General features: G+C 43.5%; 1 protein-coding gene across 4 annotated transcripts in view; it reads left to right on the top strand.

Annotated features, from left to right (window-relative positions):
* The window catches only part of extl3 (exostosin like glycosyltransferase 3), a 212,458-nt gene that overhangs the window by 92,069 nt on the left and 98,947 nt on the right, over positions 1-21,442 (top strand). For 3 of the 4 annotated variants that reach the window (XM_062968804.1, XM_016996558.2, XM_003225924.4), the window contains exon 2: positions 5,783-5,923. The gene's annotated coding sequence lies outside the window, so the exon portion shown is untranslated. Of the gene's footprint in view, positions 1-4,053; positions 4,218-5,782; positions 5,924-21,442 lie in introns of those variants that run through there. The other variant, XM_016996556.2, reaches the window with a different exon arrangement.

A 21,442-nucleotide genomic window follows, 5' to 3' on the forward strand; every position in this document is an offset into this window, starting at 1 on the left:
AATCAACAAATGCTACGTTCAGCAAAGGATAAAATGGACCCTTTCACCTCTGGAGGAGTCTACCGTATGCTATGAGGGTTGAATGAAGAGTAATGCCTCCACCTTTATAACTCCTCAACAGATGGCAGTCCTGGTCTGCGGCAGGTACTGGCTTGTTCAGTAGACTCTCTTCTACAGGTCCATTTGGTGGGAAGCCTTAGCATTGAACGGTTGTGTTGTTAAAGTGCCAAGTATGGAACCCTGTGCAGATGGTCAGTCATTGCGACTTAAGTAATATGCAGTCACTCAATTCTTGACAGCAGAAGGTGTCACCCCAAAGGAGATTAATAAGAGAACGCAAGCTGTTTATGGTGATTGTGTTGATGTGAGTACAGTGCATCGCCGGGCGAGTAAGTTTAAAGATGTTGAGGTGGGAACATCTGGCTTGCATGACAAACAAAGAGTTGGACGTCCTGTGACAGCAACCACCGAGTTTCACAAGCAAAAGGTTGACAGATTGATTCAGGACGATCGGTGTATCACTCAGAGAGAAATTTCAAGTATAATCGGCATTTCACAAGAACGTGTGGATCACATTATTGCTTTGCTTGACTATCGGAAGATCTGTGCACGATGGATCCTGTGAGATGTTGGTTGCGGAAACAGAATGTTGACTTCTTCCGTGACGGCTTCAGAAAACTTGTTCATCGTTGGCAGAAATGTCTCCAATAGTCTGGTGATTATGTGGAAAAGTGAATAGTGGTAGTTAAAGAGCACATTCTAAGGATTATTTCTCCATTTGATTTATTAAAATATTCCCATCCAAACCCAAGTAGCGAAGGTAGAGGCATTAATTTTCATTCAACCCTCGTTCTTTGAACTGGATAGATTTAAAAAACTGGAAGCATGCCCCATATGGTGCCTTCTGCCTCTTAATGGCTCTATAAACCAATATTGAGGCATCTTCACTTCCCACATTCTAAGGATAGTTTCTGTGTTTGGTTTATTAAAATATTCCCATCCAAACCCAAGTAACGAAGGTGGAGGCATTACTTTTCATTCAACCCTCGTATGCAGCTGTGGACAAGTCTTCATAGGGATCACCCAACGCAGCAGTGCCCAGACATGAATCAAAGAGCATGAAAGGCACTGCAGACTAATTCAGCCAAAGAAGTCAGCCATAGCAGAGCACTTGATGAACCAACCTGGGGACCACTCTGACAACCATCATGTCAGACTACATTGAGAAGACATAGAAATCCACAAGCCTGTGAACAATTTCAACAATTTCAACAGAAAGGAGGAAACCATGAAAATGAACAAAATCTGGTTGCCAGTATAGAAAAAAAACCCCAGAATCAAGACAGTAATTAATGAATACCACTCAGAAACAGGAGAACTCCAGACGACAAGCAATTGGGCCAGTTAACATCTCCAAAAAAAGAATGCCTCCAGTCAACAGAGACTATAGTCTACCTCTATGCAGATACTCTCACTTCATAAACTTCATGGCTTCTAAATGCTAATTCAAGCTTGCTAATTGCAGCAGTCACACTTGCTTTAAACAGTCAAGGGTTCTTTCTCCCACCCTGGACATTCCGCACTCCACTTGCCTCACTGCCAACAGAGCCTCTGAATATGCTAGTCACAGATGCAAGCAAAACGTCAAGAGAGAATTCTGCTGGAACATGGCCATACAGCCTGGAAAACTCACAGCAACACAGTGAATTCTGGCCATGAAAGCCTTTGACACTACTTTGTTAGTCCATTTTCTAGTTGTTGTCGAAGGCTTTCAGGGCCAGAATCGTAGGGTTGTTGTGTGTTTTCTGAGCTGTATGGCCATGTTCCAGAAGTATTCTCTCCTGACGTTTCGCCCACATCTATGGCAGGCATCCTCACAACCTCTGAGGATACCTGACATAGATGTGGGCAAAACAGTCAGGAGAGAATACTTCTAGAACATGGCCATACAACCCGGAAAACACCCCATGTTCTAGTTTCTAGAGCAGCAGAAAATAAGCTTGCACCATCTTTTGCATGACATCTCTTCAGATAGTTAAAGACAGCCATCATGTTAGTATAGAGTATTTAATCCCAGTAAGAAACGATGGGAACTAAGTAGTTCTTCAGATGTTCGCTCCATTATTTCCTTTTATTGAAATATTTAAGAATATAAAATATTTTCAGGGCAACGTAAAAGTAAAGTCAACTTTAAGCGCTTTAAAATGATTTAAAATTGTAAAAACTCTACAAATAATTCAAACAAACTGAAAGCATATTAAACAATTTAACAGGTCAAAACATGTTTTAAATGTTAGAATAATTTAAAGCCATGTGTATGTCGGCTTTGGGATACATTAACGGGATCCCAATGGTTCATTTTTTGTCTCCAAAAAGTTGGATTGAATTGCATGTCCTAGCAATTCTGGCTAATACAGGCGATGAAAAGGAATTATGGGAAGGGCAATTCAGTGTCTGGAGATATTCCCATTGGATTCCTGTGAGGTTTCCGGGCTGTATGGCCATGTTCCAGAAGCATTTTCTCCTGACGTTTTGCCCAATCTATGGCAGGCATTCTCAGAGGTTGTGAGGTCTGTTGGAAAACTAGGCAAGTGGCTAATGAATCCGCCTTTGCTTTCCCCATGTATTTAATTCCTCTCTCAACCCGCTCCAACTTGTCTATCTCCTTTTTAAAATGAAGTGCTTGGAGGTGAATTAAATCTTCCAAATGGGGCTTGATTAATAGTGGGGCTATTACTTCCCCTGTCTTGACAAATACGCTTTTATTTATCTTTTCAGAAGCAAAATTGAGAATACAGTTTTAACGTATTTTTAAAAACACAAACAAAGTTAAAACTTGACATTATACTACATTTCCTTTGACTTATGATGCCGCTGTGAGAAGGTCTTCTATTGTGCATGTGGCAGGGCTCAATCTGTATTGTAGTAAGTGGTCTGTGGTTTGCTCTTCTCCATAGTCGCATCTCGTGGACTCCACTTTGTAGCCCCATTTCTTAAGATTAGCTCTGCATCTTGTGGTGCCAGAGCACAGTCTGTTCAGCACCTTCCAAGTCGCCCAGGAGGGAGTTTCTCATCCAATATCAGCTATGGATTGAGGTTCCGGGTTTTAACCTGCCACTTTTGGACTCTTGCTTGCTGAGGTGTTCCTGCGAGTATCTTTGTAGATCTAGGAAAGCTGTTTTTTGATTTGAGGTGTTGGCATGCTGGCTGATATCCGAACAGAGGATGGGCCGGAGATGTCAATGTCTTGATCCTTTCATTACAGGCTGCTACTTCCCAACAAATGTCAGGTGGTGTGATACTGACTAAACAGTATAATTTCTCCAGTGGTGTTGGGCGTAGACATCCTGTGATGATGCGGCATGTCTCATTAAGAGCCACATCCACTGTTTTAACATGACTAGGCATGCGTATTCAGCAGCAGAGTAGCAAAGCACAAGGGCAGATGTCTTCACTGTGTCTGGTTGTGATCCCCGAGTTGTGCCAGTCAGCTTTCGTATGATATTATTTCTAGCACCCACTTTTTGCTTGATGTTCAAGCAGTGCTTCTTATAAGTCAGAGCACATTCCAGAGTCACTCCCAGATATTTTGGTGTGCTGCATTGCTTCCCATGTAATCCTCGGGACTCAAGATACTTGTCTGTTCTTAAAATGAAAAGTACACATCTGTGTTTTAGATGGATTAGGAATCAGCTGGTTTTCCCTGTAATAGACAGTAAGAGCACCTAAAGCTTCGGAGAGCTTTTGCTCAACCATTTCAAAGCTCCCTGCTTGAGCTGTTATGGCATGATCGTCAGCATAGATGAAACTCTCTGTCCTCTCTGACAGTGGTTGTTCATTTGTGTAAATGTTGAATATTGGAGCAAGCATGCTCCCATGAGGCAGGCCGATCTTCTGTATTCGTCATCTGCTTTCTGACCCTGGAACTCAACAAAGAAGGCCCTGTTTTATAGCAGATTTCCTATGAAGCGGGTGTAGTGTAGTCTTTTGTGATATTATAAAGCTTGCAAAATTAATGCAAGCTATTACAGTGTTTATCTTTTTTTGTTGCAGCATCACACCACTGTATCATGTTCAATTTATGATCAACAATAATCCCAAGGTCCTTCTCGCATGTATTGCTGCTAAGACGAATATTCCCCATGCTATACGTGTGCCTTTGGTTTGGAATTTTGCATTCATCTCTGCTTAATTTCTTTCAGCTAATTACTACAAAGGTCTGTAAATGCTCATTGTTAGAAGGTTTTTTGTATCCTTGATAGCTTATGCATATAATTTCTCACTTTTAGGTTTGAACAATTATAATAAAAACAAAGTGGGGAATTATAATTTTTTGTCTGTAAATCACCGGCTCCCTGCTCGCCTCGCTCTGGGAGTTGTAGTCCAGAAAGTAATTTTCTTAACATATTTTTAAAAAATACATGGAAAGGGGGTAATGTTCCTTGACTTAATAGCTTCCCCAGTATACTATTAACTTCGGTATGCTTGTAATCTGTTACCATGTTGTGGGTGTTTCAGTTCACTTTAGAAACATAAAATGTATCATGCACAATTTGGGTTGGCATAAAATTGTCCTGCCTTCCAAAAAACAACGCCGCAGTGATAAATACACTTTAGGGCTGCCGTAAATCAGAGAATATTTGCAGACACTCAACTATAAAACCAAGGGGCAACTGCATTGGGTCTATGGACTAGTTTTCTGTGTCAAAATGTTTTTATAAAAACCCTCCAAATTTGAAAATGGGTAGAAGTGTGAATCCTAAATGTGAAAATGGGTATTTTTAAAAAAGGTAAATAGAGCAAAGGAGCAGTTTTTGGTGAATAACCCCTGATCCACCTCTGTTTTAAGATATTATTTCTTCCCTATCAATTCTGTGGATTGTGTTGTCGAAGGCTTTCATGGTCAGAATCACTGGGTTGCTGTGAGTTTTCCAGGCTGTATGGCCATCTTCCAGGAGCATTCTCTTCTGACATTTCGCCTACATCTATGGCAGGCATCCTCAGAGGTTGTGAGGTCTGTTGGAAACTAAACAAGTGGGGTTTATATATCTGTGGAATATCTAGGGTGGTTACAATTACTCTTGTCTGCTGGAGGCAAGTGGGAATGTTGCAAATTGCCAGCTTGATTAGTATTTAATGACCTTGCACATTCAAAGCCTGTCTGCTTCCTGCCTATGGGAATATTTAAAAAACCTCTAAAATCAGGACAGTAAATAAAGAACAACACTAAAAAAAACAGGGAAATTCCAGACAAGAAACAATCAGGGCCAGTTAACACCTCCCAACCAAAGATTTCCTCTAGGCCGGAAACAGCCAGACCTTGAAGCTGCAAGGTATTTCATTGCTAATCAAGGTAAACAATTGCAACGTTTACACTTGCCTCAAGAAGAGAAGAGTTCTTTTTCCCATCCTGGGCATTCCACAAATATATAAACCCTAATTGTCTAGTTTCCAACAGACCTCACAACTTCTGAGGATGCCTGCCATAGATGTCAGCGAAACGTCAGGAGAAAATGCTTCTGGAACATGGTCATACAGCCTGGAAAACTCACAGAAACCCAATTCATGTGGATTGTTTCCCCCCTATCGCTCCCAAAGTGTGACCTGTTTTGTGTTTTAAAGTCTGTAATAATTTGGGTCACTGCAAGGAAACACCGGTAAGCTTTTATTTCATTTCAAGAAATGAAATTTGTGCCGTTCTCGATGCCATGCTCTTGTACTTATTTTGACCCATTACCCTTCTTGTAATCTCCCCTTCTCCTTTTGCTTTACTCTTTTGCAGCTGTTCCGGCCGATAAGCTATCTGTGAAACTCTTTCCTGGTGAACAAGAATGGAAGGCATTTCATTGTGAACAGTAACTGACCCGAATAGTAATTTGGAGGTTTTTTCCGAATTGACCAAGCATTGACCATGGAACTCTAGGTAAGGTGGCTTTTTGTTACTTCAGGAAGTCTTTCCATGACGCTTTCTCAACTCCTTAACAATTCTAACAATGCATTATTGCATTGTTGGGAGTTTTATCATTTTGGCCATCTATCAGGAATGCTTAGATTGTGCCTTTCCTGTATGGCACAATAGAGTTAGACTGGATAGCATTTGAGTCTTTGAAATCTATGATTCTAAATAATTTTGTGCATGAAACCAAGTTTGGGTACCTTGAACCACTGGAAAGAAAAGGCGTAACTATCTCAGCCACTCATGTGGATGATTTTGGAACATTTAGGATTTATGGAAGGTGTATGGATAGAGCAAATACAGGGGTGGAAGAAATAAAATGGCAATGAAAAGAAGAGGAAGTGACTATTATTCTTCCTTATCCTTAGGCGATCCCTTGTAGTCCGAGGATGATGGTCCTCCAAGTGTAGTGTCTTGGCAGTGGATGCATAGGTGGCTGTAGAGACCTATTCTTGACCCACATGTTCTTCCACAGTGAGGACATTGGTTTCCAGGTGGAAGGCGGTCCCGGTCAGAGTTGGCTTGACGGGCCTTCCACTTGGCACGTTTCTTCCTTAAGCCCTCCATTCGTGCCTCTTCAAATTCTGCAGCACTGCTGGTCACAGCTGACCTCCAGTTAGAGCGCTCAAGGGCCAGGGCTTCCCAGTTCTCAGTGTTTACGCCACAGTTTTTAAGGTTGGCTTTAAACCCATCTTTCATTTTTTTTTCCTGTCCACCAACAGTCCATTTCCCGTTCTTGAGTTGGGAATATAGTAACTGCTTTGGAAGACGGTGATCGGGCATTTTGACAACGTGGCCAGTCCACCAGGGTTGATGGCATAGGAGCATTGCTTCAATGCTGGTGGTTTTTGTTTCTTCCAGCACACTGACATTTGTTCCCGTGTCTTCCCAAGAGATTTACAGGATTTTTTGGAGGCAATGCTGATGGAATCATTCAAGGAGTTGAGTGTGACATCTGTAGACCATATAGCAGGGCTGGGAGGACAATAGCTTTATAAACAAGCAACTTGGTCTCCCTACGGATGTCCTGATCCTCAAACACTCTCTGCTTCATTCGGAAAAATGCTGCACTCGCAGAGCTCAGGCGGTGTTGTATTTCAACGTCAGTGTTGACTTTTAGTGGAGAGGTGGCTGCCAAGATAGTGGAAATGGTCAACATTTTCTAATGTGACACCATTAAGCTGTATTCCTGGCATTGCAGAGGGATTGGCTGGTGCCTGCTGGAAGAGCACTTTGGTTTTCTCGATGTTCAACAAGAGGCTGAGCTTCTTGTATCCTTCTGCAGAGCTGTTTAGAGTGACTTGTAGGTCTTTTTCTGAATGCACACAGACTACGTTATCATCAGCATATCGGAGTTCTATAACAGATGTTGTTATGACCTTGGTTTTGGCTTTCAGTCTGCTGAGGTTAAATATCCTGCCATCTGTCCTATAGATGATGTCCACTCCGGTGGGAAGCTTCCCATCAACAAGATGAAGTATCATAGCGATGAAGATGTAAAATAGGTTTGGGGCAATAACACATCCCTGTTTGCCACCTGATTCCACCTTAAATGGGTCACTTTGGGAGCCATTGCTGTTCAAGACTGACTATTATCCATTTACAGGTGTGAAATGGAACTTTTCTCCATTAACTTTTATGTTCGTCTGTTTTGTTTCCATTTGCTCTTCTGTTGGTATCTGCAAAGACCCAAAAGTTTGTTAATTGGCTGGTTGGCTTCTGGGTTTCCAGTGGGCGATGCCATCAGATAGATGCTATTAGTGGTTGTTTACTCGGGGTTTGTGTCTCCTGATGATCATTTCGGAAAGGATGCTGCCTACTTCCTTCCTGTTTCTCTCTTGCAAAATTCTTAGAACAGGAGGGAGAAATAAAATCTGTGAAGGACAGCATAGAATCCAGATGTGCGGAGGAAGTCAATCTGCTACCCTCGAACTGCCAGGCCAAAAATAATTGTCTTGATCTGCAGGTTTATACTCCCAGACTCATGCTGGGCTTCAGATGTGGATGGTCCAGATCAGAAGACAGAGGGAGAGAGAGAGAACTTGTTTAGAACAGACTTCTGCTATTCTCATTTATTTAATTGTTGATACTGCAGTAAGACACTCCGGGTGGCTGGGAATTAGCTTGTAGAGACAGAATTCCCATTCATAGGGTTTGCAAAGTGATTTCGACAAATAAGGCAACAGGAGGAAGAAGTAAACAGAAAGGATGTTCACAAGGATCCCATTTATGTTTCTACCAGTGAAGCCAAATGATTCCTTCCTAGAATAGTCTTGTTCTTCTCACTGTCTCTCCAGCCCCAATGCTGTTGTGTGGCTTCAATTTGTTGTCTACTTACCGGAGTCCTATCATCGGGTTTCCTGGGGCCAAGACTATATGTACCAAATGTTTGGTGCTACACTTAGGCAGAAAGAATGTAACGCCAGATATAGGAGGTGTGACACTTGGCTTGAAAGTAGTCCATGTGAATGGGATCTAGGAATCTTATTAGACCATCAGCTGAACATGAGTCAACAGTGTGATGAAGGAGCTGAAAAACCAATAAGATTCTAGGTTGCATCAATAGGAGGATAGTGTCGAGATCAAAGGAAGTCCCACTTTCTTCTGCTTTGGTAAGACTTCACCTGGAATAATCCTATGTCCAGTTATGGGCCAAGAAATTCAAAAGGGAGATGGATAAGATGGAAACATGTCTAGAGAAGGGCAACAAAAATTATCAAAGATTTGAAAGCCAAGCCCTACAAGGAGTTGCTTAGGCACTGGGTATGTTTAGCTTGGAGAAGATGTGAAAGGATGTCACGTTGAGGAGGGGGAGAGCTTGTTTTCTACTCCTCCAGAGACCTAGACACAATGGATTCAAATTGCAAGAAAAGAGATTCCACCTAAACATTAGGAAAAACATCCTGGTGGTAAGTCCAGTGGGGTCTTCTTCTCTGAAGGTTTTTAGAAGCTGCATGGACATCTGTCAGGGCAATATGGGGTTGGACTGGATGGCCCTTGGGATCCCTTCCGACTATGATACTATGGCTTGTCCAAGATCACTGAAGGATTCCCATGGCCAAGAGATGAATCGAATCCTGAGTCATATTACAGTGCTGAAACCACTGGCTCTCCATCTTTCCTGGTTTCACACTGTAATTTGAGTAGCGAAGCTTCAGAGATGCCACCTTCTTTGCTTCTATACTTGATATCCTAACCATTTGAGTCCAAAGTTATTATTCTCAAGGCTGCATTGTCAAAGGCTTTCATGACCAGAATCACAGGGTTGTTGTGTGTTTTCTGGGCTGTATGGCCATGTTCCAGAAGTATTCTCTCTCAACGTTTTGCCCATATCTATGGCAGGCATCCTCAGAACCTCTGAGGATGCCTGCCATAGATGTGGACGAAACGTCAGGAGAGAATACTTCTGGAACATAGCCGTACAGCCCAGAAAACACACAAGAACTCTGTGATTCTCAAGGCTATGGAGATAATAGACTGCTTGAGAAATGTTTTGGAAATCCCAAGTGTCAGGAAAGAGGGTCTTTTGCTAGCAAAGCAGGAGAGGGAGACTTTAGATGTGGCGCATCATTTCTCATCACAGCTGGAGGAAAACTTGTCAACAGTGGAGGACGCTTGAGTTGATCATCGCCTGTTGGCCTTGTTATTCTGAGTATATATATTTCCCCGCAAGGAGAGATGGGGCTCATTTATATTCAACAGGCTTGATATTGCTGCTGCTACTGGAGTCATTGTGCACGGACCTGACTGTATCTTAGGGGCTGCCGTGAGCTGAAATTCATGTGGAAGACCATATGCTTCTGGTCCTTTTTCCGACTCCTGCCTGCTTTGGGACTCATTAGTGGCATTTATCGTGCCCACCTTCCCTTTGAACAGAACACCGGGGCTCAAGGCACAGAAAAGCAAAAGAACTGCACACTTGCAAAGAGGTGACTTTGGAGAAAGACCTCCACTCCCCGCAGTAGTTTTCTGCTGTTTGAAGCCACCTTTGATTGAACAGGAGAGGAACATAAGGAACTCTGGGCCTTTTCAACAGTTTTTTTTGTGACAGTATTTTGAATACCACTTTATGTTAGAGAAGGGAACTTGAAAAAAGATGCAAGGAAGAGCATGAAAAATGAAGTCGAATGCTAGGAAGCAAGGTCAGATAGGAGATCTTAAATACTTCCATGGGGGTTTGAAACATTATTGTGTTTTAAGTATTTATTTACTTTTAGGCCACTTTATAGGGTTTTTCTGAACAGGGTTTTCTAAGCAAGGAATCCTTAGAGATGGTTTTCCTAGTTCCTTTCTCTAATATGCTGCTGCTATATTTATTTATTTATTTATTATTTATTTAATACATTTATATCCTGCCCTTCTCACCCCGAAGAGGACTCAGACTGGCTTACAAATTAAATTTACATACAATATTATATTATTAGCATAGCACAATACTGGCAATAAATTACCATATTGTACTAAATCAATATATTGTAATGTTATTAGTAATATTTCATGTAATATATAATATATACTTAATATTATTATATTGTATTATTAGTATTATATTGTATTACAAAATAATATTATTAATATTATATGCATATGCAATATATTATAATATATTATTGTAAATTATATTGTATATATGTACATATGTATATATGTATGTGTGTATACACACACACACACATATACATATAATTAGCATAGCATGTTACTGGTGGAAGGGGCCTACAGGTGATGCAAAGAGACAAAATGGAACTGTCTTTGCTGGCTCCCTCTTTGCTATAACCTGGTATGTGATGATGTTCTGCCATCCAAGTATTAACTAGAGTGGGCCCTGCTTAGCTTCCAAGATCAGAGGGGATCCGGTGCCCTCGGGTCATGTAGGCCCTTCATAATGATGAATACTCTATCCAAAATTAGTTTGAGGATCCTTTGAGAAGATGCCCCATATGACCCACCAAGGATGTATTTGTAGCCTTCAACGGCCACAGACTCTCTAGAGTGTGCTTCTTTTCTGGCCAAAAAAAACGGATGAATTGCTTCTCCTGGAACCTGATGGGTTCTTCCTAATGTTTAGGTCGTATCTCCCAATGACTTGGCAACTAGGTGCAGCGATTTCGCGCACCATTTTGCAGGCAAAGTTGCTCAGATACGCCTTGAGCTAGACTCCAGTTTAATTGTAGTCCCAGAGGAGGTAACCGAGGTACCTGTCTGTTCGATCTTATGGGATTCTTTCCGGCTTGTTCTTCCTGATGACGTGGAGGGGATTCTTGGGTCTGTGAGGGCGACCACCTGCGCTCTGGATCCTTGTCTCTCCTGGCTGGTTAAGCTGGCCAAAGATGGGTTGTTGGATTGGTTTGTGACCATAATAAATGCTTCTTTGGTTCAGGGGTCAGTTCCATCCTGCTTTAAGCAGGCGGTAGTAAAACCACTACTAAAAAAGCCCTCGCTTGATCCATCTGTTTGTAACAACTACAGACCAATCTCCAACCTCCCGTTTTTGGGCAAGGTTCTGGAGCGGGTGGTGGCCACGCAGCTCCAGGAGTTCCTCGATGACACTGATTTTCTGGACCGCTCGCAGTCTGGCTTCAGGCCTGGGCACAGTACCGAGACGGCTTTGGTCGCCTTGGTGGATGACCTCCGCAGGGAGCTGGACAGGGGGAGTGTGACCCTGCTGGTTCTCTTGGACATCTCAGCGGCTTTCGATACCATCGACCATGGTATCCTTCTGGGGAGGCTCTCCGGGATGGGGCTTGGTGGCACTGTTCTGCAGTGGCTCCGGTCCTTCCTGGAGGGTCGTTCCCAGATGGTGAAGCTGGGGGATACCTGCTCGGACCCCTGGCCATTGACCTGTGGGGTCCCGCAAGGGTCTATTTTATCCCCCATGCTATTCAACATCTACATGAAACCGTTGGGAGAGGTCATCCGGAGTTTTGGAGGGTGTTGCCATCTCTACGCAGATGACACGCAAATCCACTACTCATTTCCATCTAACTCCAAGGAAGCCCCTCGGATTCTGAACCAGTGCCTGGCCGCTGTGGCGGACTGGATGAGGAGGAACAAGCTGAGGATCAATCCTGACAAGACAGAGGCCCTCCTGGTCAGTCACTCGTCGGATCGGGGTATTGGGTGGCAACCTGTGCTGGACGGGGTTGCACTCCCCCTGAAATCACAGGTCCGCAGTTTGGGGGTCCTCCTGGACTCAGCGTTGACGCTTGAGGCTCAGGTGTCGGCGGTGGCCGGGAGGGCCTTCGCACAACTCAAACTTGTGCGCCAACTGCGACCATACCTCGTGAAGTCTGACTTGACCACGGTGGTGCATGCCTTAGTTACCTCTAGACTGGACTACTGTAATACGCTCTACGTGGGGCTTCCCTTGAAGACGGCCCGGAAACTACAATTGGTTCAGCGTTCGGCGGCCAGATTAATAACAGGGGCGAGCTACAGGGAACGATCTACTCCCCTGTTCAAAGAGCTCCACTGGCTGCCGTTCACTTTCCGGTCCCAATTCAAGGTGCAGACCATCATCTATAAAGCCCTAAACGGTTTGGGACTCACCTACCTTAGTGACCGTATCTCCTATCATAAACCTGCCCGATCCCTTCGTTCATCCTGGGAGGCCCTTCTTTCGCCACTGCCTTTATCCCAGGCCCGTCTTGTGGGAACGAGGGAGAGGGCCTTTTCTGCTGTGGCCCCCCGACTGTGGAATTCACTGCCCACTGAGATCAGGCAAGCACCCACCTTGTTAGCCTTTAAGAAAGATCTAAAAACATGGCTTTTCCGATGTGCCTTTGGGGAGTAAATGTTATATACCTCTTTGGTTATTCCCCTTGGATTCTATCCTTTAGACTGCTCCACCATTTTATATCCCTGTTCCCTTTATTCGTATGCCTCTCTCTCCCGAGTTTTTAATTAAGGGTTCATGTGGCCCGCCCTGTTTTTTACTGTTTTCTCTGATTTGTGCTGTAATGTATATGATTATTTTTGCACTGTTTTATTGTGTTATGATATGTTGTTTTATTTTGTTATATTGTATGGTGTCTGGGCATGGCCCCATGTAAGCCGCCCCGAGTCCCCGTTGGGGAGATGGTGGCGGGGTATAAATAAAGTTTTATTATTTATTATTATTATTATTATCTTTTACTTCCATTTAAATCCATTGCTCTGTGTCCTAGTCTTCAGAGCAACAGAGCACAAGCCTGGTCCCTCCTCAATGTGACCTCTTTTCAGACATTTAAAGATGGCTCTCATGTCCATTCTCAACCTTCTTGTCTCCAAATCCAACATCCTCATCTCTCTAATTTGCTCATCAGGGAGATTCATGGCTTCCAAACCTTTGATCATTTTGGTCACCCTTCTCTGGACACCTTCCAGCTGGTCCATATCCACATGAAGTCTGACAAAACAGAAGAGGGTGGAACTGTTACAAGGGTTGAATGAAGAGTAATGCCTTCACCTTCGTAACTCCTCAGAGATGGCAGTCCTAGTCTGGCTTGTTCAGTAGACTCTTGTTCAGAGATGGCAGGTACTGGTTTGTTCAGTAGACTCTTCTCTACAGTTCCATTTGGTGGGAAGCCTTAGCATTGAACGGTTGTGTTGTTAAAGTGCGAAATATGGAACCCTACGTAGACGGTTGGTCAATGCAACTTAAGCAACTTGCAGTCAGTACATTCTTGACAGCAGAAGGTGTCACCCCAAAGGAGATTGATCAGAGAATGCCAGCTGTTTATGGTGATTGTGTTGATGTGAGTCCTGTGCGTCGTTGGGCGAGTAAGTTTAAAGATGTTTAGGTGGGAACATCAGACTCGCGTGACAAACAAAGAGTTGGACGTCCTGTGACAGCAACCACCGAGTTTATAGAATCATAGAATCATAGAATAGTAGAGTTGGAAGAGACCACATGGGCCATCCAGTCCAACCCCCTGCTAAGAAGCAGGAAATCGCATTCAAAGCACCCCCGACAGATGGCCATCCAGCCTCTGCTTAAAAGCCTCCAAAGAAGGAGCCTCCACCACAGTCTGGGGGAGAAAGTTCCACTGCCGAACAGCCCTCACAGTGAGGAAGTTCTTCCTGATGTTCAGGTGGAATCTCCTTTCCTGTAGTTTGAAGCCATTGTTCCGTGTCCTAGTCTGCAGGGCAGCAGAAAACAACCTTGCTCCCTCCTCCCTATGACTTCCCTTCACGTATTTGTACATGGCTATCATGTCTCCTCTCAGCCTTCTCTTCTGCAGGCTAAACATGCCCAGCTCTTTAAGCCGCTCCTCATAGGGCTTGTTCTCCAGACCCTTAATCATTTTAGTCGCCCTCCTCTGGACGCTTTCCAGCTTGTCAACATCTCCCTTCAACTGTGGTGCCCAAAATTGGACACAGTATTCCAGGTGTGGTCTGACCAAGGCAGAATAGAGGGGGAGCATAACTTCCCTGGATCTAGACGCTATTCCCCTATTGATGCAGGACAGAATCCCATTGGCTTTTTTAGCAGCCGCATCACATTGTTGGCTCATGTTTAACTTGTTGTCCACAAGGACTCCAAGGTCTTTTTCGCACACACTGCTGTCAAGCCAGGCGTCCCCCATTCTGTATCTTTGATTTCCATTTTTTCTGCCGAAATGAAGTATCTTGCATTTGTCCCTGTTGAACTTCATTTTGTTAGTTTTGGCCCATCTCTCTAGTCTGTCAAGATCGTTTTGAATTCTGCTCCTGTCTTCTGGAGTGTTAGCTATCCCTCCCAGTTTTGTGTCGTCTGCAAACTTGATGATCGTGCCTTCTAACCCTTCGTCTAAGTCGTTAATAAAGATGTTGAACAGAACCGGGCCCAGGACGGAGCCCTGCGGCACTCCACTTGTCACTTCTTTCCATGATGAAGACGACGCATTGGTGAGCACCCTTTGGGTTCGTTCGCTTAGCCAATTACAGATCCACCTAACCGTAGTTTTGTCTAGCCCACATTTTACTAGTTTGTTTGCCAGAAGGTCGTGGGGGACTTTGTCGAAGGCCTTACTGAAATCCAGGTACGCTACATCCACAGCATTCCCTGTATCGACCCAACTCGATACTCGAGTTTCACAAGCAAAAGGCTGACAGATTGATTCAGGACGGTCATTGTATCACTCAGAGAGAAATTTCAAGCATAATTGGCATTTCACAAGAACGTGTGGGTCACATTATTGCTTTGCTTGGCTATCGGAAGATCTGTGCACGATGGGTCCTGCGAGACGCTGGTTGCGGAAACAAACTGTCAACTTCTTCCGCAATGGCTTCAGAAAACTTGTTCATCGTTGGCAGAAATGTATCCAATTGTCTGGTGATGATGTGGAAAAGTGAATAGTGGTAGTTAAAGAGCACATTCTAAGGATTCTAAGGATTATTTCTGCATTTGATTTACTAAAATACTCCCATTCAACTCTTGTACTTCCCTCAATCTACTCTAGATCTAGATTAGTGCTATCATTTCCCTCGGTTGCCCCATGTCGGAGTCTCCAGAGCAGCAGAAAAACAAGCGTGACCCCTCCTCAATGTGACATCCTTCCAAATATGTAAACTTGGCTATCATGTCTCTTCTTAATCCTCTTTTCTCCAAGCTAAACATATCCATTCCTCATGGGACTTGGCTTCTAGTGTGCACACAAGGTTTCTCAGGAGCCTCGTTCTTGGTTTTATTGATAGGGAAGATGCAATGCAAGAGGAGCCAGGGCACATACTCCATGTGGGCAAAAATATTGCTGCTAGCCATGTGCTTGATGCTTTTCAGACAGGAACAGACATGGGCTACAGCTAGTCCCCCGTCCCCATCCCCCCATGATTGTAATTGGCATTCAGCTGTCAGGCAGAACCTAATATTTGTAGGAATGCTGACATGTTTTCCTAATGTGCTTCTTCTTCCCCTCCCGTCATGCTCCTTCTTCCCATCAAGTCGTGTGGCTGACGGGAACCGAGTTAGGATCCCTAGTGCTTGCTGATGGCTGTATGGTTGGCTTCCCACACAGAAGGGTTTTCATAATTGAGAAGGCAGCGGAGGACGGCAGCCCCGTTGGGAAAGCGGAGTAAGCCTCTGTCGGGATCTTTGATGGGGAGAGAAAGTGAGGAAAGGAACTCCTTCTCCAGTCACGCTTCTTTTTTCTTTTATTTTTTAGTTATTTTTATTAACACAATGTTTCTTATCCATTAAACTATCACAAAAGACAAAAAACAAACAAAACAAAAACAAAACCCACACATAACAAAAAACAAAACACCAGAAAAGTTCTAATATTACACCACCTAAACTGAGCTAAACAAACTTTTAGTACAACATAGAACTTCCCTCCTTTTACTGGTAGCACTAACTACCTTTTAAAGTATTTCCGATCACTAAAATCTTAGTGATTCTTCCACTAATAGCATAATTCTACTATCTGACTAAACTCAAATATTTTATATTTCTGCAACGGTGTCTTTAAATTTAATAAGAAAATCCCAATCTTTCTTAAAATTTGTCAAATACAGTAGAGTCTCGCTTATCCAACATAAACGGGCTGGCAGAACGTTGGATAAGCGAATATGTTGGATAATAAGGAGAGATTAAGGAAAAGCCTATTAAACATCAAATTAGGTTATGATTTTACAAATTAAGCACCAAAACATCATGTTATACAACAAATTTGACAGAAAAAGTAGCTCAATACGCAGTAATGATATGTAGTAATTACAGTATTTATGAATTTAGCACCAAAATATCACAATATATTGAAAACATTGACTACAAAAATGGCTTGGATTATCCAGAATGTTGGATAAGCGAGTGTTGGATAAGTGAGACTCTACTGTAATGCTCTTTTGTCAATCTTGTCAACTTGCCTGTCTTGACCAATTCACCAATCTCCACCGGAATGGAGAAAATTCTTCCGTTGTTGAACATAAAAAAGCATTATTACAATCATCATATATTTGTTATCTTGTTCTTCCAACATTCCTAATAAATACAGTTCAGGTCTCACCTGAAACTTTATCTTCAAAGCATCCTCTTCATTTGGGGTCAGAGTCCAATAGTTCTGCACTATGTCACATGTCTATCAAGTATGATAGAATGGCCCACTCTGGTCATGCTTCTTATTTTACTGAATACTCTTTTTGGGAGGGCAAGTGATCAGGAGTCTGCTCAAGGGGCTACCCATCAATATCTAGGGCCAGGCTGTGGCTCTGCTGGTTAGTAGCCAGCTGCAATAAAACACTACTGACCAAGAGGCCATGAGTTCGAAGGCAGCCCACGTCGGATTGAGTGCCTGACCAGTAAAAATAGCCCAGCCCGTTGTTGACCTAAACAACCCAAAAGATAGTTGCATCTATCAAGTAGGAAAATTTAGGTACTGCTTATGCGGAGAGGCTAATTTAACTAATTTACAACACCATAACAATCGTCCAGCAGCATGCAGAAAGGAATGAGGAAGTACTCCATCAAGGACTTAGTGTCACAGTGGATGATGACGCAGCAGCTCCCCCTGTGGCCAGAATTGAGCATACCCTCACGAAGCCTGGAAGCTGTTGTCTATGGACAACAGCGGCTCTTCGGCTTAGTAATGGAGATGAGCACCAACCCCCAGAGTTGGACACGACTGGACTTAACGTCAGGGGAAACCTTTACCTTTACCTTATGTGGATCTGGTTGGGAATGGAAGTATGACTGGGAAGTCCAACCTCCACTCATTCTAGTTTGGGAAATGGGCCACTCATTTCTATACACTTATCCTTGTGATGGCTTTACCTCTGAAGGCTACTCGTCATATCAAATTTGTGCTAACGGGCCCGGGCTAGTGAAATTTGTCTCTGATATTTACTCGTCATATCAAATTTGTGCTAACGGGCCCGGGCTGGTGAAATTTGTCTGCAGAAGTAATGCATTTCTCTATTTCCTCTTAGGAACAAAACATTGTGGGTTTCTTGTTCTGCAAATGGATTTTATCTCCATCTCGCTTCCTTCCTTTACTTTTTCTCTTCTCCGGGGCATCTGATTCAAAGGAGCTGCCTCTCCCTTCTCCTTTGAGGGTAGCGGTGGGATTTTCCCTTGATAAATGTATATCTCCTTGAATTACTGCCAGGCTTAATGAGACAAAATGACAAGGGGTGTCAGCTTAAATCAACACCCCCAAACCGTTTCGTTCTGCTTCCGTTCCACCATTTGTCTTTTTGCGGGAGAGTTTGCCCAAAGGCCGGCCCTGACGCATCTGCCGTGGGATTTCCCTCGCTACACAAGGATGGATTGCAGAGGGATGATTCCGGCAGCGAGGAAGCTTAGCGATTTGGTACCTTTTCCTCCCCTTTCACAACTATGAAACTTTGAAGCTTTGCTGGCAGGTGAGGCTGTCCATGTTGCATCTCCTCCACCTCCTCCTCCTCTTCCTCAGGGCCATCTGTGTTCTTGTCATCTCATAACTAGAAGAGGTTTTCACAAAGTTTGCAACCAACAAGCCATGAATATGGAAGCCCTCGTGTCTCGCTAATGTAATGAAGATTTTCTTGCCTTCCACACCTGTGGAGAATGTGCCCTCGGGAAGCAAGGAGAGCCGAAGCGAGGAGCTTTGAGATGAATTTGCATCGTGAAACGAAACAGCTGCATGAATATGCTAAAGGCCACTTAAATGTTAATCCCCCCGTTCATGCAGTAAAGTCATAGAATTCTAGGATTGGAAGAGACCCCAGAATCATCAGTTTAACCCCTTTATATCATGAAGGAACATAGGATCCAATCACCCCCTGACAGATGCTCATACAAGTTCTGTTTCAAGACCTCCAGGGAAGGACACTCCACCCACTCCAAGGCAGCAAATTCCACTGTCAAACAGCTCTTATCATTAGAAGGTTCTTCCTAAGGTTTAGATGGAATCTTTTTTTCTGCAGTTTGAATCTATTGCTCCATCGTGTCCTAATCTCTAAAAGGTAAAGGTTTCCCCTGACGTTAAGTCCAATCGTGTCCGACTCTGGGGGTTGGTGCTCATCTCCATTTCTAAGCCGAAGAGCTGGCATTGTCCATAGACATCTCCAGGTCATGTGGCCGGCATGACTCCATGGAGCGCTGTTACTTTCCCACCTATTGATCTACTCACATTGGCATGTTTTCGAACTGATAGGTTAGCAGATGCTGGAGCTAACAGCGACTGCTCCCTCCGCTCCCAGGGATTGAACCTGGGACCTTTCGGTCTGCAAGTTCAGCAGCTCAGTGCTTTAACACACTTCACCACCGGTCCTAATCTCTAGGGCAGCATAAAACAAGTGTACCCCCTCCTCAATGGAACACCCCTTCAAATATTCAAACATAGCTGTAATGTCCCTTTCTCTCAGTCTTCTCTTCACCAAGCTGAACATACCTAGGCCTTCTCAGAGGGCTTGTCTTTCAGACCTGTGATGATTTAGGACACCCTTCTGTAGGCACGTTCCAGCTTGGCTTGCTTTTCCCAGAACTGGGCACAGGTCCATGAGGTCACGAAGAGTCGGAAACAACTAAGTGAATGAAGAAGAAGAAGAAGAAGAAGGGCACAGGATCATTCTAGATGAAGTCTGATCAAAACAGACGTGAGTGGGACTATTACTTCCCTCAATCTAGACCAATGGTTCTCAACCTGAGGTCCCCAGGTTGGCCTACAACTCCCAGAAATCCCAGCCAGTTTGCCAGCTGTTAGGATTCCTGGGAGCTGAAGGCCAAAAACATCTCAACCCAGGTTGAGAAACACTGATCTAGACACTGTTCTCCTGTTGATGCAGCTTAGAATTGAATTGCATCCAGATCAGTTTGTGGTCTATTAAGCCTCCTAGATTTTATGCACATGTTTTGTTGTTGAGCCAGGAGTGACCCCTCTTATATCCATGCACTTCATTTTTTCTGCCTATGTGTAGTACCTTATATATCGCCCTGTTGAAATTTGTTTTCTTAGTTTTGGCCCAACTCTAATTTGCTAAGATCAATTTGGATCCTGATCCTGTTCTTTGGAGTATCCCTTCCAAGTTGGTGTCATCCGCAAATTTGATCAGCATGCATTATATCCCATCATCCGAGTAATTGATGAAAATGTTAAATAGTATTGGATCTGGCATTAGCACTAGGACTAGTGAATGCCTTTAGTGTGAAATTGTCTTTCACCAGGGCTGCCTTTATTTGTGGCCTCTGCCTATCATGGAAGGTGCCAAGTAAAAGGTCTGTTGCCCTCCTCCTGTTTTAAAGATAAAGATAGAAACGGATTAACTTTGACCATTTTATACACAGCTGATCTTGGTTTTACCTCTTTGGGTCTGAAGAGAATGCTTACAAGGGACCAAGTTTTGGCTGAGATTGTCAGTTTGATTATTGTGACTTTGCTATGGCAGCATAGATGTTTGTATGTAATGCAGTGGTTCTCAATCTGTGGGTCCCCAGGTGTTTTGGTCTACAACTCCCAGAAATTCCAGCCAATTTATCTGCTGTTAGGATTTCTGGGAATTGAAGGCCAAAACATCTGGGGACCCACAGGTTGAAATGTAATGGATCCTTAGTCCAGTTTAATGGATCAGGTAACAAGTGGAGTAGAAAACCTTACATAGAGCACCACGGTCAACCAAAGTAGACAACACTAGGCAAGTTGGTCTGACCTATCTCCCAATTTTCCTATATGATCCTTTGTATGGCCATAGAATCCTGCATATGGCAGAATTAATAATGTTTAAAGAAAGGGCTAGACAAGAACTATTCTCCCCAACATTTAATTTTCTGTTTGTAGGCAGATAAATATCTATATCTGATGGTCAATCAGAGCAGATCATGTGAGGTCTTAACTGCACGTGGCAAGACTGCTTTGCGTAACATGAGGTCTAAATGGAACAAAGCCCCCTTGAAGGGTCTCATTCCAGCTCTCTGAATCCCCTCTTTTTGAGGCAGGGTGAATATATCTCCCTCTTCTTCAGATATGTGCCAGAGTTGAAGGGTTGACCTGATTTGGAAAACAGTATTCCACATATAGTGAAGAGTGTAGAGTAGCGATTTGCATGTTGGACTATAACTCTTGGACTATAATAGAGGTTCCCAACGTTGACCAGGGACCTCTCTCCAACTAAAAGGGTTACGAATCAGTTTTTGGTCAACTTTAGATTGGGTTTGGTTATTTGGGGTGCTGATTCAGAAAATTGCATTGGATAGACCACATCAGCTCTAGTTTCTGATACAGAAACTATCCAGTAGTCACCATCTGCTCGTCCACAGAAAGCCATATTTAATAATCTAGATCTGATGTTGTCTCTCCAATACAATTTTCTGAATCTGCCCCCCAAATAACCCCAATAACAGGCCTAAAAACGAGGACACCAAGGCTTCCAGGCACCATATGGAACGGCTCTGCTCAGGGAGAGGGAGGAGGAGAAGCAGCAGTCAGGAGGCTTGTTGTCACACCTTTCATGGGTAGTCAGCCTCTCCCCTCCCAACATCTCCATTACCTCAACACTATAAGAGGGTTTCATGAGATCAGTTACTCTCGTTGCAACAGTGTAGTAAAGGTG

Source organism: Anolis carolinensis, chromosome 1 (assembly GCF_035594765.1).
Source record: "Anolis carolinensis isolate JA03-04 chromosome 1, rAnoCar3.1.pri, whole genome shotgun sequence".
NCBI lineage: Eukaryota > Metazoa > Chordata > Lepidosauria > Squamata > Dactyloidae > Anolis > Anolis carolinensis.